Consider the following 15,967-nt stretch of genomic DNA (forward strand, 5'->3'; position numbering starts at 1 on the left):
CTTATTTTCTTAGTCTTCTCTTCTTACATGAGGAAACTTCTTTTGGGGACAATAAAATCAAGAATATAGGACTATTGGCTAGTTTGTTTTATGGACGAGAAGAACTAGGTGGTAAGAGACTCCGGTCCTAGGTGTGGCTTTGCTGCTAATACTGGGGCTATTACCTAACTTTTCTGGGTCTCAACTTCCTCAACGTAAAATTAAGGGGTTGCTGTGGTGTGAATGTTTGTGTCCCCCCAAAATTCATATGTTGAAATCCTAATGCCCAATGTGATGATATTAGATGTGGGGTCTTTGGGAGGTGATTAGGTCATGCTTTTATAAGAAAGGCCTAACAGAGCTCCTAAGCCTCTTTTGCATATGAGGACATGAGACAAAGCACCTGCTATGAAGCAGGAAATAGGTCCTCACCAGAACCTGACCATGCTGGTGCCTTGATCTTGTACTTCTCAGCTCGCAGAACTGTGAAAAATAAATGTCCATTTTTTATAAGCCACATAGTCTCTGGTCTTATGTTATAACAGCCTGAATGGACAAGAACAGGGGTCTAGGTTAGACAATCTAAAATATCCCTTTGATGCTTAAATTCTACAATTCTAAGACATAATCTGTGGCAAGTCTAACGAGAATACTACTCGGAATAATTACACCTTATTTATCTCAGGCTTCCAGGTTCCTAGTGCAGAGCCAGGGAACATAAGAGATGTGCAATATATAGTTAAAGAACAAATGAATAAATGAATGCTCATTATAGGTATAAATGTGGTATAAGAATCATTAGGATTTTTCACAAAAAGAAGAACTCTTCTCTGGATACTGATTTTTGCAATTAAAATGCAGTCAGATGACTGCTTTTTTTTTTTTGGTTGAAGTATAGTTGATTTACAATGTTATATTCAGGTATACAACAAAATGACTCAGTTATATACATATATATGTGTGTGTAGATATATATATTCTTTTTCAGATTCTTTTCCATTATAGGTTATTACAAGATATTGAATATAGTTCCCTTTGCTATACTGTACGTCCTTGTTCTTTATCTGTTTTACATATGTATATGTTTATCCCAAACTCCTAATTTATCCCTCCCTACCTTTTCCCTTTGGTAACCATAAGTTTGTTTTCTATGTCTGTGAGTCTATTTCTGTTTTGTTGTTAAGTTCATTTGTATCACTTTTTAGATTCCACATATAAGTGATATCATAAGATATTTGTCTTTCTTTTTTCGAAAACTTGGAGTTTTATTTCATATCAGTTATTATTCTTATACATGGTATTTGAATTGTGTGATTTAAAAAAATTCAGAACAAGTTTATGCAATCTCTTAAGAAGTGCTAATAGTGTCACTATGTCTTGGGAAATTTTTATTTTGCATCCAAAACAAACCCTTTCATAATTAGTTATAAATATTCATTTCATAAATATTCTTAAGGAGAAAAAAGGAAGAGAAATCCTTGCCTTAAAAAGTCCCCAGCTCTAGTGGTGATTCTACATAGCATTTAGCCCCCATATTCTATCAGTCTACGGCTTTAGACATCATTTCCAGGCTTATGCTCACATCAATAAATCAGGTTTTTGCATAAATAGGTTTCAGAACCAAGGGGTTATATCTTTTAAACTGTTCTTGAACAGAAATGGTGCTAATTTTAGCATCAACCTAAACATAAACTTATTTGCCATGAAAAAAAGATTTGTGGACTTATAAATAGCTTACCCTCAGGAAATATTTTAAATGGAAAATTCTAGCATTATGTTGCAAACATATTCTTCCTATAGGATTAAATTGGAAAGCTCTTTTAGAGTGGCAGTTTGCTGCAGCAGAAAGATATGACTTAACATTCTTGTTCTGCCATTTACCAGAAATATGACGTTAGCAATTTACTTTAACTCTTGGAATTCTAGTTTCTGTCTAAATAAGAAAGGAAATAATAGCTAATTTGAAGGGTTGTTATGAAAATTTAATAAAATAACGTTTGTGGGGCATCTGTTTTGGTGCTTGGCACAGAATGGTACAGATCTTCCCTATAAATCCCCTTACCCCAGTGGGTCCCCCTTCCCCTCCTTTTGTTGTAATGGCTGGGTGAAGTATTAGAATCTTCACCACACTCAAAACAAAGTTATCTCAAAATATGACCCTTCATATCTCACTCAAAACCAAAAAGGACTACTCTGAGCTTGGAAAAGAAGATTCAAAGATTAACCAAAAAACTTGACACTTGTCCTTGATGAAAATTTCAAAGGGAAGATGGACAAATAACATGAGAAATTACATGAGACTGTGAGTGACTGAATGAAATGGCTTTTCTTTCTCTGGTCTACAACAGGAGCTGATCTCCTAGAAATGGCCCAAAGGGCTATGTGAATTCAGAGATAGGACCCATAACTGACGAGCCAGGAGGAGTTCATCAATGATTTCACTGAACCCGTAGTAGTAATAGAGATGGTGGATCTTGAAAGATAACTAGGATATTCCAAGTCTCTGAAGAGTGAATGTGTGCTTGTGGTAAGGGGGGACTTGGAGGAGAGTGTGGATGTGAGGAACGTCTAGGCAGAAGAACCACGTGAGCAAAGGTAAAGGCACAAAGAGCACAGCTCAGAGAAGGCAGATCATTCCCATGTTAGCAAAGGTCAGCTGATAAGGAACAAAGGCAGATGCTGAGACTCAAGGGCTCTGTTGTGCCTGTATTAGGACATGCTAAGTAATACAGGAGGAGGATTTTGCTCTGCAGTTGATGGGGCAGCCAACACTGGCTTTGAGATTGAAGTAGGTGAGGTTAACTAGATTAGCTGCTGTTCTGCTGGGTACCTATTATGTTCCAGGAACTGTACTTTGTCATTTTGCGGATATTATTTTCTAATCTTCACGACAAATTAGATATATCTTTTCAGGTGGGGAATCTGAGGCTCAGAGAGCTTAAGTAACTTGCTGCTCAAGATTATACATTCTTCAATTAAGCAAATGGCATGAAAGAGCAATAGGGTTTTTAAAATATTAATTTCAGAACAAACCATTAAAGAATGAAAATGATGAGATCTGAATGTCAATTAGGAAGTTGATTTAGGCAGTCATGTTTTAAAAGGAAAGGAGATTAGGAACATTGAAAAGAGGGAATTTGTGTTTAAAGTGAGGCTGTTTGAGATTTGAGCAAACCTTGATACAGGTTTATTCTAGAATGACATATTTTAAAATAATAAACAATACTGCATCTGTGTTTTATAGTTATTTGATGACTATATTACACAAGAGACAGTGCAGCATAATAAGTGCTCAGGCACTAAGCCAGACTGCCTGGATTGGAATTTTCACCCCAATTTACTGAACCTCAGGCAGGTTATTTAACCTTTCTGGGCCCTAGTTTCCTCATCTTTAAAAAAAAAAAGATAATAATATTACTTACAGTGTTGTTTAAGCATGAAATGAAGTATACGTGCATACAAAAAAGTGTTTGGTATAAAGTAGGAACTCAGTAACGTTAGCCAGCATTGCTTTGTGCCTTTGTCCTTAATCACCAATTGTTTATTTAGAACAATTGTTTATCTACAGTGCGCCAAGCACTGTGCTTGTTTCCAGGGATGCAAATATAACAGGGAAGAACCTTTGTATCCTATTATAAGTTAATAACTAAAAGGATGCTGCCTATAAGCTTAAACAATACATAATGGCCCATCTCTGGGAACCCTTCTTCCCAGGGAATGAGTATTAAGCTAAGATACCTTTGTTTAGCTCACAGGAAACGTCTTGATCAGGCCCATCTGTGAATGCCTGCAGGAAGGAAGGAATTAGCACATCTGGCTGACTAGAACCAGGAAACATTTGATTTTACTCCCTGCCCTTTTAGTATAAAAGAAGCCTGAATTCTAACTCAGGCAAGATAGTTCTTTGGGACATGAATCCACCATCTTCTCAGTCTGCCAGCTTTCTGAATAAAGTCATTATTCCTTGTCCCAATAACTTGTCTCTCGATTTATTGGCCTGTCTTGCAGTGAGCAGTTAGAGGTTGGACGCGGTAACACAAAGATGGATAACAGATGATTTCTGCTAACAGATAGAAAATATTTGATTTTTCCAACAATCACATTCTGTGGTTCAGCAGAAGTACTACCACTGCATCTTGGTTAAAGCACTTTCCTCAACTCTTTGGGCAGCAGTGATTTAAAATCTCTATTCATAATGTTGCTCATTAGTTTCAGAACTAATAATTCCACTTCTCCTACCCCCTCCTCCAGTATGACATTAAGATATGTTCAGCCTCAGTTATCTTTTAGGACGGCTGTTCCCCTTGACCCACCAGACAGTATTACAAAGCTAGTGAGATGATTTCAGTAGTCTCCGCCCACTTACATGTACCAAATCCTCAAAAGCTGAGTGTTTACATCACTGCCTCAGGAGTTTCTTCCTTGCTAATTCATTAGACTTATGTGTGATGTGGTATGTATTATTAATGTATTTCTCTTCCCAAGAGTATTTTTTTTCAAATATGACTTTATAATGCCTCATTTCCATAAACTAGAGAGAAATGTGAATGATTAGAATTTTCAGCGCTGTACCAAACTAAGGAAGATGTGAGAACACCAGCTATACACTGCATTTTAAACCATGCCATAAAGCTACTCATCCCTGTGAAATCCCAATTTCAGGTTATGAAGGGGTCCAAGTAATTCTGCTCATGACCTCGTTTTCACATTGTCTGCAAGGATTCTCAATTAGGCATTGCAGGTTTAACACTGACATTGGTTGAACAGATGAAAATTTGTTGGTAGGAGGGACACCATGTCCTTGTGAGTGTACCCACAATACATTAAAATGGACAGATGAGCAGTCATCATGACCTCTGAGAAAGGATTGAAAAGGAAAATGTCTACATAAATAAATGAGAAGGAAATGAAAATAGTGAGGCGCTTGTGTTTAAAATAACCAAGTGAAGTGCCAAAATGATTAAGTAAAAAGCCTCTTTACTATCCAGGAATCACTGTAGAATGAATGCAATTGTTGGGAAAGTGGAGAATTGTTTACCTGTCAAAAAAGACAGACTTTGGCATCCTCATCACTTTGCTTTCCAATATATTCAGTATTTATTATGGGACACAGGAAATGTTCAGACCATAAGGGACTGTCAAGTAGCAAACCATTACTTTAAGAGAGTGATCAAATCAGTAATGAAATAAATCTGAAGCTTGAGATTCAAATGCGACTGCAGGAATGAGACTGATGCCCTATGAAGAAGTTCTTATATTGGGTGTACAGAAGGTTGTGACATGTGAATATTAGAAAAGTAAAACTCATGTTTGATGTATATCTGAGAATTTAAAAGTCTTCCCATTAATTTGATACGCAAAATGGGAATATCGACAAAGATTCTGTTAACACCAACAAATTAACGCTACAATATTGTATAGCTCAGAACATGGCTTTACATATATTAGGTTAGATGTTTTTTCAGTGTAAAAATATCCATCTTCACATTTAGCTTAAAATCTTCTTTTCTGGGAATCATTTATTTTTCTTGGGAAAAGCAAGTGATCTCTGTTCACTTTTCTTCCAATAAATTTGGGAGAAATTAATGAAGCACTGATGGGTCGGTTAGGATCTCACCAAGGAAAGAGAAAACAGTCTAAATATTTAAAACAGATGGAATTTAATACAGGAAAATGGTTATACAGATGATGGAAGAATTGAGAAGCTAAACTGAGGCTAGCAAATCAACCTGGAGATTAGTAGCAACAGGAAGCCACAGACACCGCCACCCACAAGTCTCAAGGGACAGACGGAAGAGGTGATATTACTGGAGTTCAGAGTTCAAGGTCACTGGGGGAAACTACAGGCAACAGAGGATGGGTCTGGGGTCTGGAAAACTCAGCCTCTAGGGCTCAGCCCCCAAGAAACCAGCAGAATAGGAGCAGAGCAAGAAATGGACGTGAAGTTAAAAACACGCACAGACCGGCACAATGGAAAGCAGAGAGTTAAGTAAGTTAAGAAAATAAGTTTTCCATTTTCATTTTCTCCCTCAGAGTAATGTTACACTAGGCAAATTGATTTACTGATATTTTTAAAGGGCATTAAGTTTAGCTCCTGGGAATTGCAGTCAACAAACATCTTGTAAATAAATGAAATCACCATTTTAGTTCCACATATGACCTCAATAAACCAAATTTACACACTCTTAAGATGATGAGACAATAATCCACCTTCAATTTGAAGTTAATAAAAAGTATAAAGGAGGCACCACTGTCTTTTTGGATTAGATTTAGACAGCAGTCAGTGGTCTGTCAGCTGCAGTGTTTTATTCAGAATTGTGACCAGAGGTACATTCTGATGTTCTGGAAATCACCATTCTTCAAAGTAGATAATAAAACCACACTTTGAAAAGAGGACTCAGGAGGAGATGGAAAAAGCCACACAATTTCCTCAGTAAGACCACCACTCAATTCCTCTATTCCTCTCCATTCTGCTGAGAAATGACAGTGGCGTATTGCAGACTAATAGTAAAGCACCAATTTGTACACGCATGTCTTTTGTAGCATGGAAGGATAATTACGTATGGCGATATAAAAAATATTTATCTGTCTATCTCGTGGTCAGGCAAAATAAAGCTTAATGTGTGAGCACATGTGCGTGCTTAATCATACACAGCAGTTTGAAAACCATACCTAACCTACCACACCTAACCTATATTGTGCTCCCCGTGGGCAGCCTCTGAAATGTTAGCCTTATCTCACACCCAGACTTGTAACGATTAAACTGTCATTACCACCATCAAATTTTTCTCTCATTTATGTCATTAAAACATGGTCTTGTCTCATTTTGGCTTCTTACGCTGATACTAAATGCTATCATGTATTTAAAAGAATAGATGACCTATAGAATAGAATGAAGCATCACCACATTTGCTTAATAGAAGTCATATAGAGATGTCAAGGTCATCTTTGTATCTTACACCATCATTCAAGATGGTTTCTGATAATAACAAAAAAAATAAACAAAAGGCACAAAAACTAAGTCTTTCACTATGCGGCACCTCACTAAAAGTATCAAATGTTGGTAATATTGAGCCCCATTTTCTTCTCAAGCAAAGAAGAAAAACACTTTAAGGGGAAATAGCTTAATGTCCATCTTAAATTTTTTATCTCAGACTCACTTACCTAAAATTCAGTGAAGAAACAGCATGAACTTTCCAAAACCATCTATTTTCTTTTCTTTGAAACGGCAGTCGACTCTGGCATTTAACGACTTTCCAAGGGTTTCATCCAGGGACTGGTAAATCTCACTTATCTGCAATGAGAAAATACACTTTTATTTAGCTAAGGAACTCATACTTACATGTTCATTACAGAAACAGAATGGGCAGATTTAGAACATATGGTGTTTTACAAATCCTCTCATCCACTAAGGATGATCTGTAATACTCAACTCAGAACTTTGGTTTTCAATGACTATAAGAAATGTTTAAAAAATAGACATTTGCGCCAGAATCATTTTACAGATGAAGATGGTGAGGCCCGGGGTGGGGGTAAAGGGCCCATCCAAGATTAAGCAGCTGGTTAGTAACAGAGCAGCCTTGAACCTTGGGCTGCTAACATTGCCTTTTGTTTTTGGTTGATTAAAAACCCAGAAATGGGAAAACAGGGAACTGTTTTCCAAGTTGTTAATTTTCTGGAATACTGTGCCACCATAATTTCCACTAAAGCCAAGGACACTACAGTTGAGGGCAGAGTCCTCTGACCGGCGTCCCCTCCAATGGTAAACGCCCTGCAGGTGTGGGCTGCCGCAGAGGCCCCCTGACGTTACTGAATGATCCACACGCTTTATGATGTTGTGTAGAAATGATGTAAATAGTAAACAGTTCAGAAAATGGTCTGCTGGTATTTCTTAACAAAGCAGAATGATTTTATAATCTTTTGCCTTCTGAGAAAACTCACAGATGAGAACGGAAAGAGAGGCTCCGGGTCACCCACGGCGATTTCCCGAAGAGTCCCTGTCCTGCTGCGTGAAAGTGACCAGATGCTTTACCCACCACCTCTCATCAACCAGTCTTTCCCACCTTTCTTTCTTCCCCTTCCCTTCACCGCTTTCTTCTCACCAACACACAGGCTAGATGTCACTACCCCACGTGCTAGGTGGCTTGAAGCTGCAGAAATCTGAAGCTCAGGAAATGCCATGTTCAGAAGAAGGAAAAGACTGGCGGGGTGGGGGTTGGGCAAGACGGATCTCAGCAAACAAAGTGGAGAAGATGTCTGATGGCAGTGGGGCCAGAAAAGGAAAGGACAGAGGAGCCCAGCTCTGCACCCTGGCTGGTGGGGGTGGCCTCTGTCTCCAGCCCCACCCTTCACTGTCCTCTCCCAACTGTCTTTTTTGGCCCAGGTGACCTAAAACGATGGCAATAATTATTTTGCCTTTCATGGCTTCAGGCCTCCTACACTTTTGAGTTCATAGAGAAAATTCTATACAATAACTCTCCCTGCTTCTAAGCCAAGTTCTCAGATATAGTCATGATTGCACTATATTTATCTAACAAGAGATAGAGAAATTTTCATGACACAATTAACCCTTGTTCTGTCACACTAGAATCCAATAGTCGTTCACTGTACTTAGATTCTAGGGACATGATGTATCTGGCATTCTGTGAATTAAATGTATTATTACAACAGTAGCACTTCCAGATAGTCTTTGTTTTCTTAACACACATGCTACTAATTTTTTAAAAATTGGGGACTTACGCATCTGGGAATAAGTTATATATTAAGAATATCATCCTTCCCTCATGAACGCAGCTCGCCTAGTCAGAGCATCAGGAAATAAATAGAAATCTTACACAATCTTATATAAATTTATATGACTATATATGTATATAATAAAGCTTACACATACAGGTAAACTTACAGCCATAAGTGGCAATGTAGAGTCACTCAAGAAATCCCTTAGGCCTGGGCACCTCTTAGGATCGTGCTGCTGGTTGCCCTCCTCTGCCTGGCAGTTTTGGGAAGCACGTTTTGCATTTTTAGTTTCTGCCCAGGTCCCTGGGTCATCCCAGATTGCAACAGACTAGGAGGGCGATGAGCTAAGATAGAGATGCTGTGTGAAAGGACCCACAGGGAGGTTCAGGTTTCACACCTTAACTGGGAATCTGTGACTCTAATGAACGTTGCCACCTGGATGATATCTTGATTATGAGCCAGCTTTCGTTTTTGCTATTCCTTCTCCACCAGGAAGTGGCCCCCGTCTCAGCCTGTATCTCACAGGCAGTGATCGAAACCAGTTGTCTGGCAGGAAGCTCCATCCCTACCCCTCTTGGCTTCTGTCCCCTGAGACCACTTCAGAGGATGCAGAACTGATTATCTGCAATTCTTTCTAGTCTTGAGCCTGAGGGGGGCCGCCTCCCAAAATGACACTGAGTTAAAGACATCAATCCCTCCCTCTACTCTCCCTGCAGCCCGGTGGACACTTGCAAAGCAAAATTCTCCTGTGAACATTGATTAGAAGAGAAAAATGATACCTTTCTCTCTTTAAATTCTTATTTAATTCTACATTAGCTATCAAATTCTAGTTTGACTGTGTGACTTGAAGTTAAAATTCAGTGTCATGGGATAAATAAAACTCTGTCTCCTTCACCTGACTCCCTGAAGAGCTTTTGGTCAGTGTCGGGATTGGAGTTAGGAGTCAATATCTTACCACTGAGTACCACAAGAGAAAGAAGTATTGGTTCATAAGGGGCACATAGTTTAGTCCTATAGTTTGGATGGAAGTTGCTGGAGGCAGATTTTTTTTTTCTTAAGAAGATAATCTCAGACTTCCCCGGTGGTGCGCGGTGGTTAAGAATCCACCTGCCAATGCAGGGGACACGGGTTCCAGCCCTGGGCCAGGAAGATCCCACATGCCGTGGGGCAACTAAGCCCATGCGCCACAACTACTGAGCCTGCACTCTAGAGCTCTCAAGCCACAACCACCGAGCCCATGTGCCACAACTAGCAAAGCCCGCGTGCCTAGAGCCCCTGCTCCGCAACAAGAGAAGCTACTGCAATGAGAAGCCCGTGCACCGTAATGAAGAGTAGCCCCTGCTCTCCATAACTAGAGAAAGCCCAAGCACAGCAACGAAGACCCAATGCAGCCAAAAATAAATAAATAAATAATAAAATAAATTTTAAAAAAAGAAGATAATCTCCTCAATGTGGAGCACGCAAAAACAAAATGCACCACCTCAAAAAGATAGTAATCCTTACACTAATGGTATCAATTTAAATAAAGGCTTGATAATCATTGGTGGCACTGGGATTTGATCAAGCACATACACTCCCGACCGAGGTTACGTGGGAGGAAACCAAAGATCAGACTGGAGTGGAACCAATATTCACATTTCTATCCACATTTATGCCCTTACTGATCTTGCCACACAAAACGTACTCCTCCCTCATCCTCTATCGCTTACCTTGGCATACATTCACCCATGTAGCACTTCTACTATTTATTATCTATTCATTGTTTGTCACTTCACCTAGGATATAAGCTCCATGAAGGCAGGAACTTTCTTCACTATTGTACCCCTGAGGTTGGAACAATGCCTAACAAATAGCAATATTTACTGCATGAATGAATGAATACTCTTTTCTTATAAACATTTGATCCAATTTCCTCTTTCTTACCCCTATGAGTTTGCACCATACTGAAAATAATTTCCTCACAATGGGAAAAATTCAAAGGCCTTTATCCACTCTGAAAAAACGAATAATCTAAGTGGGCATTATGTCTACTTTCCTTATTAGGTAGAAGTAGGAGAGCCTAACTGTTAAAAGGAGGATTGAAGACGTTCTATAGTACCTCTTCTGTAGCCTTTTCTCCTCTTTTAGTTATGCTTGGGAGCCTATAGTGTTATGAGTCCAGCTTTCTAGATGTCAGAGGTTAGGATGGAGACCACTTTCAGATCACTGCAGTCACAGGGGGCAGGTTCAGTGTTTTGAGGACCAGCTACAGCTGATGACAACCAGAGATGTGCAAAGGGCACCCCAGAAAAATCCAAAGATGGAGCACGGCACTGCATTCACAAACATGACTGTGGGGCTTTTCGGGTATTTAACACTGTCTGTCGGCATACGTCGTAGAGGTTATTAAGGGATTTGGCTAAGAATGATCAAAGTCACTTGAGAAACGAGAACTACTTGTTCAAATAATTTCCCAGCATCTTAAATAGGTCCTGCGTTTTAGGAGTGACTCCCTGCTGCCACAGTCACAAATGGCATGCTAGGAACCAGTACATACAGGATGCATAAACAACAAGGTTCTGCTGTATAGCACAGGGAATTATATTCAATATCCTGTGATAAACCATAATGGAAAAGGACATGAAAAAGAACATACATGTATAAGTGAAACACTTTGCTATACAGCAGAAATGAACACAACACTGTGAATCAACTATACCTCAATAAAATTAAAAAAACAAACACCAGTGGCACGCAAGGGTGCCACGCCAGTGCTGAGGCTGAGCTCAGGACTCTGGCTACTCCTCTTCCACAAACACAGCATCAGCCAGAGCCCCAACAACAATGAGGCTAGAAGAAGAGGAAAAACTTAGGTCTGAAAGGTCCCTGAAACATCTTCTGATGTTATAGAAAGGAGGCTGAATAGGATCAGAAGTCTGGGCTTTATTTTTGTCTCTCCCACTAACTAGCTGGGTAAATCATTTACACTTAACTGGGTTGCCATTTTCCCATTAGTAAAATGAAGGTGTTGGTCGAAACCAATGCTTCTCAACCAGGGATGGTTTTGCCCGCAGCTTCCAGGGAAAGTTGGTGATGTATACACTCATTTCTGGTGGTGGAGGGAGGGTAGGTGAGACTGGCATCTAGCAAGTAGAGGCCAGGGATGCTGCTGGACCTCCTACAATGCACAGGACAGCTCTCATCAGAAAATAATTATCCATCCTAAGTGACAGCGATGCCGAGGTTTAGATGGTTCACATCTCCTCACTCCTAACAGTACTCTACAATTTTACCACTGATCCCCTCCAGACCTCTGATGCTGCACAAGTTAAGCCTAATTCCCCTCTGGAAACTCCTCCAGCTCTATCTACTGCATCAAACTCTACTCTCCCACATCTCCCAACTCTACTCTCAGCCTCCAACTCTACTCTTACCTGGACCTTGGGGTCTGCACACCATCCTTTGTGTTCCTTCTCTGTAGCACATGTTACCATGCACAATTGCTATACATTTTCTTCTCTCTTTAAGAATATGTGCAACTTGTGGTCAGGGACTGTCTTGTTTATTTCTTCACCATCTTTAGCACATCATCTTTAACGACAAATAAAACCCTCACTAAATGTGTGTTTAATGGATGGTGGAACAGTTAGCAAACATGAAGGTCAGTGTTTCCTCACTCGTTCCTGCACAGAGTTGTGGTATAAACTTAATTAGATCATTTCACCAGATTATTAGTTACTGGCCTAAGAACATGAAAGTGGCTTAGGAGGCCACAGTAAAGTGGGTTTGGGATCATGGTCATTGGACTAAATTCAGAATCACCCCAGACACGAGGTTATTAGGTCAGAGTCAGGGAGGAGACTGCGGAGATGGGCCTTTCTGGATGCTTTAAAGCTGGAGGCAGAATGAGTGCTCAGAGGTTGATACTTGGGTTCCCTCTTTGTTCCAAAGACACAGAGTTCAGCCTGAGAACCACGAAGGTCTTGGATGTCCTCACGTATTTCCTATTAAGGGCACAGATTGTTGCTTTGCTTTAAGCTCCGAGGATAAAGAAGCTGTAGCACTGGGACAGCCAAGCTGCTCCAATCTAGCGCAGCCCGATCACAGAAGAGCAGAATCACCAGAATCCCAGCAGAGATTCTGGGCACCAAGGGAATTACTGTTGAGACTGGCTGCATCTGCCTCTTGCTGTGCAGACACCTCATTTCTGTGAAGTTTTTGGCCAAATAATCAGGAAGATGAATCTAATCTCAGAGGGAGTAGTGCATCTGTAATCCCTGTCCATCAGACCATAGCCCAATGATGGCAGAAACGTGGGCTGCACTTCACAGTTCTAAAAATCTGACTCACTGCCTGCCCCACCTCTCAGTCACCTACTTTACGACCCCCATAACACAAAACCAGACCTCAAGAGGATATCTGAGCAAGTGGAACACAGTAGCGGAGTGTTTCGTTTCCCTCATGATATTTCACCAACAGACAGGGATACAAAATTATACTTCATCACTTAGATTAAAGTAAGATAAGGCAGAGAGAACAACGGTAGTTGGATGAAATAGCCGTCAGAGGACTAGACATATAGATTCTGCAGTGAATGTCGAATTTTTTCCCAGCATAAAGCCAGAGGCCTGCTGACATTCAAAACCCTTAAGAAAAAAAAAACATGCTTGTCAATATCAGTTTGGGCGGGTATTCCGTCAACTGTTTTAAAGGTGCTGAGAAGGAAGAGATGGTTTATAAAGGATTTCTCAGCTCTATTCCTCACATGGCATGTTTTTCAGAGGGACTGCCTCTGTGTTTCTACCTGCTGCGTCTCACCTTGGCAAAGTCTTACCCAGATGATACTCGCATTTTCAAAGCACACCCTCCCCATATGTTTAATGATTTGCACTGCACCTGGGCAGTGCCCCTCACAGAGGAGCTCAATCATGGAGAACTCACTTGAGTGTCCATCATTTTTTTCTTTTTTAAAATAGTAAGTGTAAAAATAATTATCTATATGCCAGTATTTATGAAGAAGCGAGGTTAATAAAAAATGAACCAGAGATGGCTGGAAACTTATAGAGTTTTTAAAAAAATAATCAAAGTACCTTTACTTTTAAGAAGTGTGGAATATACAATAAATTATAAAAAAAAAAACTAATATCATCCACATTCCACTAACCACAGGCAATCCCTATAAGGTTTTCTACATTTACTTCCAATTATCTATACACATATATGCACATGCACATAATTTCTAATGGAATTGAGGGATTATAAACTATATATAATTTTATTTCAAGTTTTATTTTTTTGCTTTTTGTATCCTTTTATTATCAGTGATTCACACATATTCAGCATAAATACTTCCTCTTTTCTGGCTAAGAAATTATCTTATCAAACTATCTTGCTAATTAAAGGATATGACATATGAAGGTACGGAGTATTCAAAGTCTCAAATGCTTTTTTAGTTTCCTCATGTGCTTTACATGCACCCACATCTGCACAGAACACTTCAGAAGAAGGCAGTAGGTCATTTTATTTTATAGTAGTGCCTATTTTGTTATAGAAACTTCTACTGTACAAAACCCATGTATCCCAAAATATCAGAAAAATAGGAGTCATTTATTTTTCAGAATATACCTTTCAAGAGAGTGACTATCTCATTTTCTAGCCTAAAAAAAATACAATAATGAGACCAGTGAGTGCTTCATTAGCTTACACAATCACTAAACTGAAATATCTCAAAATTTTTCTCAAACGAAAATCTCCTTTTACGAAAAATATGCAACTATACTGAGTACATACAAAAACTACCCCCTAGTGATGACCTCATTAAACCTTTAAGCTCTGCATGTTACTTAATTCCAAGTAAGGCAGAAAGATGAACAGATTTTCACTGGCCAGGAGAAAAAAGATTTACCCAAGCTCAGCCTTTTGTCTCGTGCATCTCAGTATACTTGCCAAATTGATACAAAAGAGAATTAAATTGAACTTTGAGTGTTAAATCAGAGTGTGTCAATGATTTATCCAATTAATTTTTAAAAAGACAAAATTTTAATTAAGCCACATGCAGGTATATCATAGATTCCACTGAAATTTCCCTGGTGATATGTGACCATCAATATCTTGCTTCAAATTTATGTTCATTCACTTGCTGACGTCCTGCACACTTCTTAGAGATTAATGATGCGCTGTGATTTGATAAGTGTCTGTTTGCTTTTACCATGATGTAAAGGTCAAAACAAATAGAAAAGAAGACAGGAAGGAAGGAGAGAAGAAAGGAAGGAAAGCGGGAAGGAAAGAAAGAAGTCATGAAACTGGATACGGTGGGGGCAGGGGAGGCCACATTAAAAAAAGATTTTCTGGACCTTTACCAGTTACATGAGTAACATTAACGAAGGGATGGATAAATTCGGAGTAAATGTTTCCATTCAGAGTACCATACCTCCTCCAAATATCCTGAATAAAGTTTTGTACTAAGCAAATAGAATTCCACATTTTTAAACATTATTCTTCTCTAATATATTACATAAAACCTAACCAGAAAGCTCACTCTCATAAAACATGTCTGCAAACATAGCAGTTATTTGGACATAATTTCAGTGACAAACTTTCTATTTTTGCTTGTAATATATCTCACGTATCTTTTTTCTAAGGAAAGAAAATTTATATGCAAAATATGGAGAGTGTTTTCTTAGACAAAGAAGTGACTTTTTCTGGAAATCATAAATCTGGACAGAAGAATCTGATTCTGGGAGTCAATTTGGGCCTTGCCTTTCAGTGGTGCACTTTGACCTTGACTGATGGCCTTGAATATGTCACATGCCCTGAGGACAACTGAGAACTTGATTTATCATTTCCAACTGACTCATAGAAGATGAGTGTCTTTTTAAAAAAATGGAGATAAAAGATATAACATTTAATTTGGTTTCAGTAATTTCCATGCTACTTTGGAGTTAAAAAAAATGATACTACACCCTACATCATAGGTACTCAAATCTTTTGTCTTGAAGGCCCCAAAGAACTTGTGACTATGTGTATTATATCTGTCAATATTTACCTTATTAGAAATTGACTTATAAATTAAAAAATATTTATTTATAAATGTATTTACATAACAATGAGTAATCTTTTAAATGTAACATAAATAATATCTTTTAAAAAAGTAAAATAGTAATATTTTTCAAAACAAAAAAATGTAGTGAGAAATACGGCGTAGTTTTACTTTGGAAAACTTTGATTTCTGGCTTCATAGAAAGAAATAGCTGGGTTTTCATATCTGCTTCTG

General features: G+C 38.9%; 1 protein-coding gene across 19 annotated transcripts in view; it reads right to left on the reverse strand.

Annotated features, from left to right (window-relative positions):
* Positions 1-15,967, reverse strand: part of DTNA (dystrobrevin alpha) — a 280,503-nt gene that overhangs the window by 203,047 nt on the left and 61,489 nt on the right. For 18 of the 19 annotated variants that reach the window (XM_057698679.1, XM_057698692.1, XM_057698682.1 and 15 more), the window contains exon 2: positions 7,144-7,273. The gene's annotated coding sequence lies outside the window, so the exon portion shown is untranslated. Of the gene's footprint in view, positions 1-7,143; positions 7,274-15,967 lie in introns of those variants that run through there. The other variant, XM_057698696.1, reaches the window with a different exon arrangement.

This window comes from Hippopotamus amphibius, chromosome 11 (genome assembly GCF_030028045.1).
Source record: "Hippopotamus amphibius kiboko isolate mHipAmp2 chromosome 11, mHipAmp2.hap2, whole genome shotgun sequence".
NCBI lineage: Eukaryota > Metazoa > Chordata > Mammalia > Artiodactyla > Hippopotamidae > Hippopotamus > Hippopotamus amphibius.